This window comes from Canis lupus, chromosome 20 (assembly GCF_011100685.1).
Source record: "Canis lupus familiaris isolate Mischka breed German Shepherd chromosome 20, alternate assembly UU_Cfam_GSD_1.0, whole genome shotgun sequence".
NCBI lineage: Eukaryota > Metazoa > Chordata > Mammalia > Carnivora > Canidae > Canis > Canis lupus.
The window spans coordinates 13,580,421-13,595,456 of NC_049241.1; positions in this window are offsets into that span (position 1 = coordinate 13,580,421).

Sequence of the window (15,036 nt, forward strand, 5' to 3'; positions counted from 1 at the left end):
AGCCCGGTTTCAAGGGAAGAAGGAATGGGCTTTATTTCTCAATTAGTAGAGGCACAAACAATTTGCAGCCACCTTTCTCCTACAGTGGCATATCTTTAAGAAAAAGATTCATTGGGTGAATGCCTACATACCTGGATGAATAAATGAAAGAGATACAGTGTGTCTGAATTCTGATCTTGGCTCCATTTACTTAATGTTTGATCTAGTCAAGTTTTGAGCTTTTTGAACCTTGGTTTTCTGAACCATGAGTAGGGTTCTTTTGAGGATTCAGTGAGGTCACATACACAAAATACTAAGCTATATATTCAAGAAATTGTTAACCATTGTTGTTATTGTTATTATTGTTACTGTTACTGTTAAAATATAAAAGCCAACTGAATTTTAATAATGGACAAGCATGTGATACTTCCCTGGGAGCACCTTATTATAATAATGTTTGACCTGGGGAACTTCTGAAACTGAGCGATTGAGCCTTACTACTTATGTAATTAAATCATTTGTCACCCTCAGTCCTGAAGGCTGCACACAGAAACGAAACATCAAAATCATTAGTAGGTCATCGTGATCTTTCAGATCCCCATGAATAGGTAAAACTTTTATGGCTTTGATTTCAAGGATTGATTTGGGTTGTTCAATTCTAATAGTAATAGTAAATTAAATGTCCTTTCCATTTTTTAGGGCAAATGGTGTGAAAGAACAAACATATCTGTATACCTTTAAGTAGGTACAAGTTTACATAGAATTTAACAAAAATTACTTCATGGATAGAGCTGTAAAGTGATACTTGGCAAGAAGCAAGCATTAAAACACATAATAAATGTGTCATTTATTATGCCATTATATTAATCTTGTCGTGCATAAAGGCTGAATGTTAGTTGATATCCATAGCAGAAAAGAAACATGATTAAAACGAAACTCTTCTCACCCAAATCTGTTCCTCTTGCAGTTTTAGAGACCTCTGCATAAATGGCTCAAACCAAAAACACAGCCTTAACCCTAACCTTACCCAGTACAGAAGCTGGTAATTTAAGATTTATCTTCAAATATATATATTCCAATTTGATCACTTCTCTCCATTTTTCACTTTTAATCCTAATCCCAAATTCATGATGGCTCCTAATATCTCCTACTTCCACTTTTGCCTCTCTCTTATTCCTTCTGTGCAAAGCTACCTGAAATTTCCTTTAAAACCTTCCAAAGAGGCACAGTCAGTTAAGCCTCCAACTTTTAGTTTCAGCTCAGGTCCTGATCTCAGGGTTAGGAGATGGAGCCCCATTTTGGGCTCTGAGCTCAACTCAGAGTCTGCTTGAGATTCTCCGTCCCTCTTCCTCTGCCCCTCCCCCCACGTGTTCTCTTGCCTTCTCTCTCTCTAAAATAAATCTAAAAAAATTAAAAAAAAAAAAAGACTTTCAGTAGCTTTTTCCATTAGTCTTAGAATAGAATTCAAATTTCCCCTTTTGTCTCACTTACTGTCTGATCTCATCTCCTATCAGTCTCCTCTTTGCTATGTGGGCTCCAGATAGAGTTGCTCTTTTTCTGTATACCAAAACAGGTGTACACCAAACTCAAACTAGTATTTGCCAAAATGCTTTGATGCTGCTTCTGTCTGAAATTATTTGTGTTCAGGTTATCCCCATGACAGCCTCTTTCTTGTCATTGAGATCTCAGCTTAGAGAAGCTTTCCTTGACTGTGGAAGCTAAATCAGTACCCTCCTCCCCCTAATCACTTAATCAATGCTGTAGCCTCCTTCATAGCTTTGTAGCATTTATCATGTTGTGCAATTATTTTGGCCATTTATTTGTTTATCATTTGCTTTATTTTTAAAATCATCAGAGCAGTGGTCTTGTTTTTCTATCTTATTCACTATTATAACCATAGCATCTAGAAAGTGTCTGGGTATATAGTAGGTGCTCAATAGAAATTAGTTGAATATTTCCAGGTGCCTAACAAGGCAGAAATTATCACTACCTTCATGAAACGTATCCTGCTTTTTTTAAAAAAAATTTATTTATGATAGTCACAGAGAGAGAGAGAGAGAGAGAGAGAGAGAGAGAGAGAAAGGCAGAGGGAGAAGCAGGCTCCATGCACCAGGAGCCCAACGTGGGACTCGATTCCGGGTCTCCAGGATTGCATCCTGGGCCAAAGGCAGGCGCCAAACCGCTGTGCCACCCAGGGATCCCCCGTATCCTGCTTTTTATTTTTTATTTTTTTTATTTTTTTTTTTAATTTTTTTTTATATTTATTTATGATAGTCACAGAGAGAGAGAGAGAGAGGCAGAGACATAGACAGAGGGAGAAGCAGGCTCCATGCACCGGGAGCCCGACGTGGGATTTGATCCCGGGTCTCCAGGATCGCGCCCTGGGCCAAAGGCAGGCGCAAAACCGCTGCGCCACCCAGGGATCCCTGTATCCTGCTTTTTAAAGTGATTTTATTTTATTTATTCATGAGAGACATAGAGAGAGAGGCAGAGACACAGGCTGAGAATATGTGAAAGTAACTTGGTATTCTCAGGTATTTGAATTAAATTCACATTCCTACTTTCACTGATTGATCTTCTTTCCTGCTGATTTTAGTGATTGTTCTGCTGATAGGCTAGACAATGTGTAAGAACAGTAAAAAGGCTGTTATATTCAGGTCCAGGGCTGTCATATTTTATTGATATTGGATATGTGGATGATACTTAATAGAAAACAAAAAGCTCTATAGGTTCTTCAGTTTTCAAAATTTGCTTTCAGTGAGTTAGAGCAAGAGATCAGAAAGATTTTTAAATAAATCTATTAAACTAATAATATGAGAGCTGAAAAGTGAGCCATTCTATAGTTATCTTCCTGATTTTGAAATGATGTTTCATTATTCACAAATAATCTTTCTGAATGTTTTGATGCACTTTGTGAAAATAGGTCTTGAAGTATTGAAGTACTTATGTAAGTACTTACTTACTTGAAGTAAGTAAGTACTTACATATTCAGTTTGGGGGTCTTTCAAAAGTGAACAACTTTTGTTTCATCATTAATGTGTGCTCATTACAACAATTTAAAATGCATTTCTAGATGTGGTTGTAATTCTTCACTGTTCAACCTGAAGTACATTTCACATGTTCAATAGTCTTGTCACAATTTAGTGGCAAAGTTAGAGCAAGCATTTTTATAACTCACTGTTTCTATAATTTTTATTTTATAATACACAGGATTTGAGGGGAAATTTGCTTAAAACCCTGACATATTATTTTATCAAAATGTATTAAGCATATCTAGAAAGATTAAAGCTTAATTCTCTTGATTCAGGGTAATTTGGTCAAGTTTTTGAGATAAAATAACTATATGGTATTGAGCGCCTGCCAAATGCATTACTTCAAGTTTTCACATGCTAACAACTTTATGTACATATTACTTATTAGCCTCATTTCTCAGAATAGAAAACAAATTCTTAAGCAGCTGAAAATACTCGTTCAAGATTATGTAACTAATATGACAGAGTCAGAATTTAATGAAAGATCTGCCTGGTACCAAAAGCTTTTGATCATCCTGCAGTATTAAATTTTCTTTCTTAGAGTTGGCATCACCTTATATGTTCTTCATGATCATTTGGAAGATTAGTGATGAAAACTAGAGGGCACAGGAGGGGAATTTAATGTTATACTATTAAGCTCAAAGAAGAATTAATTGGAAAATTTCTGATTTAGGATACTAATTACTAATTTGGGATATTTGTGCAGCCATGGAATTTCATAGCAGGGTCTTGAATACCTTCAAGATCTTCTTCTCCTCTTTCACCTTCTTCTCTTTCCCCTGCTCCTTCCTCCTCCTTTTCCTCCTCCTCCCCTTCCTCTTCCTCCTGCTCCTTCTTCTTTGAGTATAGTTGACACATGATGTTACAGTAGTTTCTGGAATTCACCATAGTGATTCAACCACTCTTTACATTATGCTCATACTCCCCACAAGTGTAGGTACCATCTGTCATCTACCACTTTTAATCCAACCTCATTTTGTAGATGCCAATGTTGAGGCTCTGATAGCCAGGCTTATAGCTAAATGATTTGCAACACTGTCTCTTTTTATTTCCATAACATCTTGTTGGGAGTTTATAATTCCTATTTTATTGTAGTTTGTACTGGAACTGAAAAAAGACTAAATAACTTACCCTTTCAATGGGTGAATTGGGAGTCCAGCCTAAATCTCTTTAACACCAAAGTGTAGTGATCCCTAGGATCATTTTAGGGGTAGTAATATGATTGGAAGGAGATCTGGGGTAGGGGGCTTGAAGGTCCATGGATTGAAAAAGATCACAAGAGCCCTACCAAACTCTTGACTTAGCACTACCAGTGATTCTTTCCCAAGCACTGACTGCTTAGAAACTACCTTATTACATACCCTGCTCACACCAAATACCCAGGATTCTATCCTGTGCCTGATTTCAAGATCTTATTCTTTTGGTTGTTGTTGACTGTGGGTGTTATAAAACATATTTCAGGCTATTTGCAGAAAAATGAGTCAATTGATTTTTTTTAGTTGACTTTTTATTTAAATTCCAAATATACATGATACAATGAAGTGTTTGTTTTTCTCTGTCTAGCTTATTTCACTGAGCAAAATGCCCTCAAATTCCATCCATGTTGTTGCAAATAGCAGGATTTCCTTCTTTCTTATAACTGAATAATATTGTATTGCACATATATACTACATCTTCTTTATCCATTCATACATCGACACACTTAGGTTGTTTCCATATTTTGGCTATTGTGAATAATGCTGCAATGAACATGGGAGTACAGAAATCTCTTTGAGATGTTGTTTTCATTTCCTTTAGAAATATACCCAGAAAAAGAAAGAAATATACTCAAAAGTGGGATTGTTGTTTTTTTTATGGTAGTTCTATTTTTAATTTTTTTTGGAGGAGAATCTCTATACCATTTTCCATAGTGGCTCATAAGTTTATATTCTCACTTTGCACAAGAGTTCCTTCTTCTCCACATCCTTACCAATACTTGTTTTCTCTTCTTTTTGGTGACTGCCAGTCTAACAGATATGACATGGTTTTGATTTGTGTTTCCCTAATTAGTTGTGTTAAGCACCTTTTCATGTTTCTCCTGGTTATTTTTATGTCTTCTTTTGAAAAATGTTCAGATCTTCTGACTATTTTTTATCAGATATGTTTTTTGCTTTTGTCTTTTTTTACTATTGAGCTATGTGGATTCTTTATATATTTTTGTATATTAATCCCTTATCAGACATATGATTTGCAAACATTTTCTCCTATTTCATAGGTTGCATTTTCATTTTGTTGATGGTTTCCTTCCCTATGCAGAAGCTTTTTAGTTTGATGTAGTCCCATTTGTTTATTTTTGTTTTTGTTGGTTTTTATTTTATGTCAAATTCTAAAAATTATCACTAAGACCTATGTAAAGGAGTTTACCATTTATATTGTCTTCTAGTTTCATGGTTTTAGGTCTTAGATTTAAGCTAAAATCCATTTTGAATTGATTTTTGTATATGATAGAATTTTTCTATTCCTATACTTATTTTTAAAAAATATTTATTTATTTTAGCAGGAGGAAAGATAGAGGGAAAGGGGAAGAGAAACTTAAGCAGACTGTTGAACATGGAGCCAGACATGGGGCTTGATCCCATTACCCTGAGATCACCAACTGAGCCAAAACCAAGAGTCAGAAGCCTAACTAACTATGCCACCTAGGCACTTCCTATTCCTATCTTTAATTTCCTTTACTTTTTTTTTAAATTGTGCTTATGATCCTTTAATCCTCTTAACAACAATTTTATGCTTCTGTCATTTTCTGTACCTGTGGCCTGCATGTATTCTCCATCTATCAATTAATGGGCTTTGGATGCCTCCAGGACTGACTGGAAGCATCCCTGGATGACTCCAGGGTGCCTCTGATCCTGACTTGCCCTTTCTGTTATGTCTGGTGTTTCAAACCTCTGATTTTTACTGTATTTTGTCCTCCCATGTAAAAATAGCTGTTTAGAACAAACCATTTCAGCCTACTTAAACTGTAGTGTTAGCTCATGCTGAAAAGAAGGTCTGTAGTAGAACAAATATGAAATCACGCTAGCTCGAGTTAATTAGAGTCAATAAAATAGTAAACTTATAACAAATCCCAGTATTAAGAACTTTGCATTGGCGACTCTGAAAGGTCTATAAAACCAGTTGATCAGGTCTCATTTTGTTCTGTTTTTACTAGAAATGCCTTGGTGGTTTTGAATGGCCCTAACAGAGTCCTCTACATGTGGACATTTCTCAAAGATAGATATAAAATGCATATTTGTACTCCATCTAAGAATGATGCCCTTGAAATTGATGGTTATGGACTACCGAATTGGAGAGACTGAGTTATAAGTTCCACTGGTTTTATTTGGAAATAAAGATTCTGTAGATAATAATAAGGATGATAATGGTGACAGTGAAGGGGGAAATCATAATGATGGTGGATATAATCATAGTGCCACTGTGCAGAACACTTTCCATTTCTTTTTTTTTTTTTAAAGATTTTTATTTATTTATTCATGAGAGGCACAGAGAGAGAGAGGCAGAGACACAGGCAGAGGGAGAAGCAGGCTCCATGCAGGGAGTCCCATGCGGCACTGGATCCCGGGACTGCAGGGTCATGCCCTGGGCTGAAGGCGGTGCTAAACCTCTGGGCCACCAGGGCTGCCCGTATTTTTCATTTCTTATGTAGTTCTTGAAACAATTCCATTCAGTAAGTTCTATTATTACTCTTATTAACAGATGAGAAAGCTAAGACAGTTTAAGATACTTGTCTACCATCAGACAGTAAATGGCATTGATGAGTTTATATTCTAAGTGTTTACAAAGCTTGCTTTTTTCTTTTTAGATCAATTTAAGGTTCACAGCGAAATTTAGAAGTACAGAGATTTCCCATATACTCTCTGCTGCCATACATGTATAGCCTCTCCTCTTATCAATATCCCCAGCCAGAGGGATACATTTGTTACAATTAATGAACTTGCATTGACATTTCATAATTACCTAAAGTCCATAGTTTACATTAAGATTCACTCTTGATGTTGTATATTTTATGGGTTTTAATAAAATGTATAATGACATGTATCCATCATTATAGTATCATATAGAGTGCTTTCACTGCCCTAAAAAATGCTCTGTGCTTGGTCTGTTCATCTCTCTTCTGCCCCCAGGAAGCAATAATTGATCTTTTTACTATTTCCATAGTTTTGCCTTTTCCAGGATGTCATATAGTTGGAATCATATAAGATTTCCTATCACTTAATAGTATGCATTTATGTTTCCTCCATGTCTTTCATGGTTTGATTAGATAATTTCTTGTTAATACTGAATAATATTCCTTTGTCTGGGTGTACCACAGTTTGTTTATTCATTTCACATACTGAAGGACATCTTGATTTCTCCTGAGTTTTGGCATTATAATAAAGCTGCTATAAATAGCTGGTGCATGTTTTTATGTAGACTTAGATTTTCAACTCTTTGAATAAATACCAACGATCATGACTATTGGATTATATGGTAAGAGTATATTTAGTTTTATAAGAAACTTCCAAACTGTCTTCCAAGCTGGCTGTATCATTTTGCATTCTCACCAGCAGTAACTGAGAATTTCTGTGGCCCTACATCCTCACCAGCATTTGGTGTTATCAGTGTTACACATTTTGGAAAGTTCCAAATCTTGGAATTTTGGAAAGTTCCAGTAGAACTTGGAAAGTTCCAATCTAATAGGTGTGTAGTATTATTTAATGGTTGTTTTAATTTGCAATTTCCTGATGACATATGATGTGGAGCTTCTTGTCATATACTTGTTTTCCATCTGTTCATCTCTTTTAGTGAAGTGTCAGGGTCTTTAGCCCATTTTTTAATTGGGTTGGTTTTTTTGGTTGTTGAGTTTTAAGAGTTTTTTTGTATATATCAGATACCAGTCGTTTACATATATGTTTCCAAATATTTTCTCCCTTCTATGGCTTATCTTCTTATTGTATTAACTATTGTCCTTTATAGAGAAATGGCATTTAATTTTAATGAAGTCCAGTTTATCATTTCTTTCTCTTATGGATCATAACTTGGGTGTTACATAAAAAAGTCATCTAGGTTTTCTACAATGTTATCTGCTAAAAGTTTTATTGCTTTGCATTTCACATTTAGGTCAGTAACCCATTTTCAGTTAATTTTTGTGAAGGGTGTAGGATCTTGGTTCAGATTCATTTTATTAAATATGTGATGCCCAGTTAATCCGGCATTTGTTGAAAAAACTTTCTTTTCTCCCTCATATTACTTTGCTTTTTGGGGGGGGGGGGGTCAAGATCAATTGACTATATTTATGTGGATGTGTTTCTGAGTTCTCAATTCTGGTCCATTGATCTATTTGTTTATTCTTTCATTAATACTGCACTGTGTCAGTTATTAATGCTTTACAGTAAATCTTGAAGTTGGATAATGTCAGTCCTCCAACTTTGTTATTCTCTTTCAACATTGTGTTGGCTATCCTGTGTTTTGCCTCTCCCTATAAACTTTAGAATCAGTTTGCCAATATCGACAAAATAACTTACTGAGATTTTGCTTAGGATTGCAATGAATCTATAGATTAATTTGGGAAGAAATTGCTGACCAGTATTTTCTTTTGTATCAGGATAATATAGAATTGTTCTCTTCAGTAGTTTTGAAATGAAAGTACGTAGATTAACATCCACAGTTTACTATGTGAGCTTCAGGGTATGTGTATTGAGTACAAACTTTATTCTTGGCTTCAGTTTTTTTCCATACACCTATTTTCCTTTTGCTTTGTCTTTGTTTATTCTGTCCTAATTTTGCATCTTTTAAGTTGCTTTAAAACTCTTTTAGTATAAAACACAATATAAATAAATGATAAAACATATTTGCATTAGAATTAAGTATTTATGCTTCATGTTATTGTTTATGAACTATTTAGAAATACACTTAATACTCCTAGCTTGAAAATAGTCACTTGCCCTAAGTAAACAGAAATTATGTTCATTGCATATAATTTGTTGTCTGTTTCTAACCACAAGGGATTATGAACTGGAAGGGTAAGAACAGAGCGGGCTTTCATTTTTAAAATAATTTGCAATGCTATAAACTGTGGCATACTAATTTTCCTAAACCTGTAAATAGATTATTTAAAATTAAATTGATTAAATTGATTTTCATCTTTAAATATTTTGAAGAGGTAGATTTCTGAGATTTCCTTGCAAATGTAGTAGAAAGCAATGTATAAATACTAAATGTATCATAATTTAGGAAGAAGAGCTAAAGGCTATTTTCTGTTTCAACTGGAAGTTATGAAGAGTTGAATTTTTCCCCAAGGAGCTAATTATTTGCTGAGATTACTATGGTAGCAGATTTTACAAGAAGTTCAAGATCTCTGTAAATAGTCATAAAAAAAAACTATAGATGTCATTTAAGTATAACATTGAAACCATATAAGCTAGTTCGTTTTTTAAAATACTGCATAAATGATTAACTAAGAAGAATTTTTTAAATTAAAATATTATATAGTCATGGGGCACCTAGGTGGCCCAGTTGGTTGGTAATTGGCTCTTGATTTTGGATCAGGTCATGACTTGGGGTCCTGAGATGGAGCCCCCCACTGGGCTCTGGGATCAGTGAGGGTTCTGCTTGGGGGGGTCTCTCACCTTCTCCTGCCCCTCCCTCCTGCCCACATATTCTCACACTCTCTCTCTGTCTCTCAAAGATAAATCTTTATTGATTGATTGATTGATTGTATATATTTTTTATTGGAGTTCAATTTGCCAACATATAGCATAACACCTAGTGCTCATCCTGTCAAGTGCCCCCCTCAGTGCCCATCACCCAGTCACCTCAACCCCTGCCCACCTTCCCTTCCACAACCCCTTGTTCGTTTCCCAGGTTAGGAGTCTCTCGTGTTCTGATGTTCTGTCACCATCACAAATATTTCCCACTAATTTTCTCTCCTTTTCCCTTTATTCCCTTTCATTGTTTTTTATATTCCCCAAATGAGTGAGACAAAATAATGTTTGTACTTCTCCAATTGACTTGCTTCATTCAGCATAATACCCTCCAGTTCCATCCATGTGGAAGCAAATGGTGGGTATTCGTTTCTTCTGATGGCTGAGTAATATTCCATTGTATACATAGACCACAGCTTCTTTATCCATTCATCTTTTGATGGACACTGAGACTCCTTCCACAGTTTGGCTATTGTGGACATTGCTGCTATAAACACTGGGGTGCAGGTATCTCGGTCTTTCACTGCATCTGTATCTTTGGGATAAATCCCCAGCAGTGCAATTGCTGGGTCGTAGGGAAGTTCTATTTTTAACTCTTTGAGGAACTTCTACACAGTTTTCCAGAGTGGCTGTACCAGTTCACATTCCCACCAACAGTGCAAGAGGGTTCCCCTTTCTCCACATCCTCTCCAACATTTGTTGTATCCCGTCTTGTTAATTTTCATCATTCTCACTGGTGTGAGGTGGTATCTCATTGTGGTTTTGATTTGTATTTCCCTGATGGCAAGTGATGCAGAGCATTTTCTCATGGGCTTGTTGGCCATGTCTATGTCTTCCGCTGTGAAATTTCTGTTCACGTCTTTTGGCCATTTCCTGATTGGATTGTTTGTTTCTTTGCTGTTGAGTTTAATAAGTTCTTTATAGATCTTGGATACTAGCCCTTTATCTGATATGTCATTTGCCAACATCTTCTCCCATTCTGTAGGTTGTCTTTTAGTTTTGTTGACTGTATCCTTTGCTGTGCAGAAGCTTTTTATCTTGATAAAGTCCCAATAATTCATTTTTGCTTTTGTTTCCCTTGCCTCCATAGATGTATCTTGCAAGAAGTTGCTGTGGCCAAGTTCAAAAAGGGTGTTGCTCATGTTCTCTAGGATTTTGATGGATTATTCTCTCATATTTAGATCTTTCATCCATTTTGAGTTTATCTTTGTGCGTGGTATAAGAGAATGGTCTAGTTTCATTCTTCTGCATGTTGCTGTCCAATTTTCCCAGCACCATTTATTGAAGAGACTGTCCTTTTTCCAGTGGATAGTCTTTCCTGCTTTGTTGAATATTAGTTGACCATAGAGTTGAGGGCCCATTTCTGGGTTCTCTATTCTGTTCCATTGATCTATGTGTCTGTTTTTGTGCCAGTACCACACTGTCTTGATGACCACAGCTTTGTAGTACAACCTGAAATCTGGCATTGTGATGCCCCCAGCTATGGTTTTCTTTTTCAATATTCCCCTGGCTATTCGGGGTCTTTTCTGATTCCACACAAATCTTAAGATTATTTGTTCCAACTCTCTGACGAAAGTCCATGCTATTTTGATAGGGATTGCATTAAATGTGTAAATTGCCCTGGGTATCATTGACATTTCCACAATATTAATTCTGCTAATCCATGAGCATGGAATATTTTTCCATCTCTTTGTGTCTTCCTCAATTTCTTTCAGAAGTGTTCTATAGTTTTTAGGGTATAGATCCTTTACCTCTTTGGTTAGGTTTATTCCTAGGTATCCTATGCTTTTGGGTGCAATTGTAAATGGGATTGATCCTTAATTTCTCTTTCTTCAGTTCATTGTTAGTGTATAGAAATGCCACTGATTTCTGGGCATTGATTTTGTATCCTGCCACGCTACCAAATTGCTGTATGAGTTCGAGCAATCTTGGGGTGGAGGCTTTTGGGTTTTCTACGTAGAGTATCATGTCATCGGCGAAGAGGGAGAGTTTGACTTCTTCTTTGCCAATTTGAATGCCTTTAATGTCTTTTTGTTGTCTGATTGCTGAGGCTAGGACTTCCAGTACTATGTTGAATAGCAGTGGTAAGAGTGGACATCCCTGTCTTGTTCCTGATCTTAGGGGAAAGGCTCCCAGTGCTTCCCCACTGAGAATGATATTTGCTGTGGGCTTTTCGTAGATGGCTTTTAAGATGTTGAGGAATGTTCCCTCTATCCCTACACTCTGAAGAGTTTTGATCAGGAATGGATGCTGTATTTTGTCAAATGCTTTCTCTGCATCTAATGAGAGGATCATATGGTTCTTGGTTTTTCTCTTGCTGATATGATGAATCAATCACACTGATTGTTTTACGAGTGTTGAACCAGCCTTGTGTCCCAGGGATAAATCCTACTTGGTCATGGTGAATAATTTTCTTAATGTGCTGTTGGATCCTATTGGCTAATATCTTGTTGAGAATTTTTGCATCCATATTCATCAGGGATATTGGTCTGTAATTCTCCTTTTTGGTGGGGTCTTTGTCTGGTTTTGGAATTAAGGTGATGCTGGCCTCATAGAATGAATTTGGAAGTACTCCATCTCTTTCTATCTTTCCAAACAGCTTTAGTAGAATAGGTATGGTTTCTTCTTTAAACGTTTGATAGAATTCCCCTGGGAAGCCATCTGGCCCTGGATTTTTGTGTTTGGGAGGTTTTTGATGACTGCCTCAATTTCCTCCCTGGTTATTGGCCTGTTCAGGTTTTCTATTTCTTCCTGTTCCAGTTTTGGTAGTTGTGGCTTTCCAGGAATGCGTCCATTTCTTCTAGATTGCCTAATTTATTGGTGTACTGCTGTTAATAATATGTTTTTAAAATCTTTTGTATTTCCTTGGTGTTGGTAGTGATCTCTCCTTTCTCATTCATGATTTTGTTAATTTGAGTCTTCTCTCTCTTCTTTTTAATAAGGCTGGCTAATGGTTTATCTATCTTATTAATTCTTTCAAAGAACCAACTCCTGGTTCTGTTGATCTGTTCCACAGTTCTCTGGTCTTGATTTCATTGAGTTCTGCTCAAATCTTTATTAACTCTCTTCTTCTGCGGGTGTAGGATCTATTTGCTGTTTTTTCTCTAGCTCCATTATGTGTAAGGTTAGCTTCTGTATTTGAGTTCTTTCCAGTTTTTGAATGGATGCTTGTATTGTGATGTATTCCCCCCTTAGGACTGCTTTTGCTGCATCCCAAAGATTTTGAACAGTTGTATCTTCATTGTCATTAGTTTCCATGAATCTTTTTAATTCTTCTCTAATTTCCTGGTTGACCCTTTCATCTTTTAGCAGGATGGTCCTTAGCCTCCATGTGTTTGAGGTTCTTCCAAACTTCTTGTGATTTAGTTCTAATTTCAAGGCATTATGGTCTGAGAATATGCAGGGGACGATCCCAATCTTTTGGTATCGGTTCAGACCCGATTTGTGACCCAGTATGTGGTCTATTCTGGAGAAAGTTCCATGTGCACTTGAGAAGAATGTATATTCAGTTGAGTTTGGATGTAAAGTTCTGTAGATATCTGTGAAATCCATCTGGTCCAGTGTATCATTTAAAGCTCTCGTTTCTTGGGAGATGTTGTGCTTAGAAGACCTATCGAGTATTGAAAGAGCTAGACTGAAGTCACCAAGTATAATGTATTATTATCTAAGTATTTCTTCACTTTGGTTAATAATTGATTTATATATTTGGCAGCTCCCACATTCGGGGCATATATATTGAGGATTGTTAAGTCCTCTTGTTGGATAGATCCTTTAAGTATGATATAGTGTCCCTCTTCATCTCTCACTACAGTCTTTGGGGTAAATTTTAGTTTATCTGATATAAGGATGGCTACCCCTGCTTTCTTTTGAGGACCATTTGAATGGTACATGGTTCTCCAACATTTTATTTTCAGGCTGTAGGTGTCCTTCTGTCTAAAATGAGTCTCTTGTAGACAGCAAATAGATGGGTCCTGCTTTTTTATCCAGTCTGAAACCCTGTGCCTTTTGATGGGGTCATTAAGCCCATTCAAGTTCAGAGTTACTATTGAAAGGTATTAGTTTAGTGTCATCATGATATCTATTCAGTCCTTGTTTTTGTGGATTGTTCCACTGAACTTCTTCTTAAAGGGGAATTTTAAGAGTCCCCCTTAAAATTTTTGCAGAGCTGGTTTGGAGGTCACATATTCTTTTAGTTGCTGCCTGTCTTGGAAGCTCTTTATCTCTCCTTCCATTTTGAATGAGAGCCTTGCTGGATAAAGTATTCTTGGTTGCATGTTCTTCTCATTTAGGACCCTGAATATATCCTGCCAGCCCTTTCTGGCCTGCCAGGTCTCTGTGGAGAGGTCTGCTGTTACTCCCAATATTCCTCCCCATAAAAGTCAGGGATTTCTTGTCTCTTGCTGCTTTAAGGATCTTCTCTTTATCTTTGGAATTTGCAAGCTTCACTATTAAATGTGGAGGTGTTGAACAGTTTTTATTGATTTTGGGGGGGGGGGGATCTATTTCCTGGATCTTAATGCCTGTTTCCCTTCCCAGATTAGGAAAGTTTTCAGCTAGGATTTGTTCAAATACATATTCTGGCCCTCTGGCCCTTTCGGCGCCCTCAGGAACCCCAATTAAACGTACGTTTTTCTTCCTCAGGCTGTTGTTTATTTCCCTTAATCTATTCTCATGGTCTTTTGTCTCTTTTTTCCTCACTTTCCCTCTTTGCCATCAACTTGTCTTCTATGTCACTCACTCATTCTTCCACCTCGTTAACCCTCGTCGTTAGGACTTCTAGTTTGGATTGCATCTCATTCAATTGATTTTTAATTTCTGCCTGATTGGATCTAAATTCTGCAGTCATGAAGTCTCTTGAGTCCTTTATGCTTTTTTCTAGAGCCACCAGTAGCTGTATAATAGTGCTTCTGAATTGGCTTTCTGACACTGAATTGTAATCCAGATTTTGTAACTCTGTGGGAGAGAGGACTGTTTCTGATTCTTTCTTTTGAGGTGAGATTTTCCTTCTAGTCATTTTGCTCAGTGCAGAGTGGCCAAAAACAAGTTGTATTGGGAAAAGGAGAAAAAGAGGAGAGAAAGAAGGAAATAAAAGAGAAAAAGAAAAAAGAAAAAAGAGAAGAAAAAGAGAAAGAGAAAGAAAGAAAGGGAAAAAAAGGGGTGGGGGAAGCAAACAAATAAAAAAACAAAACAAAACAAAACAAAAAAACCACGGGGGAGTATCTTCTGATTCTGTATACTTTAAGTCCCTGCCTTCCCCTGGAACTTGTCCGTCTAGCTGGTCTTCTGGGGGAGGGGCCTGTTGT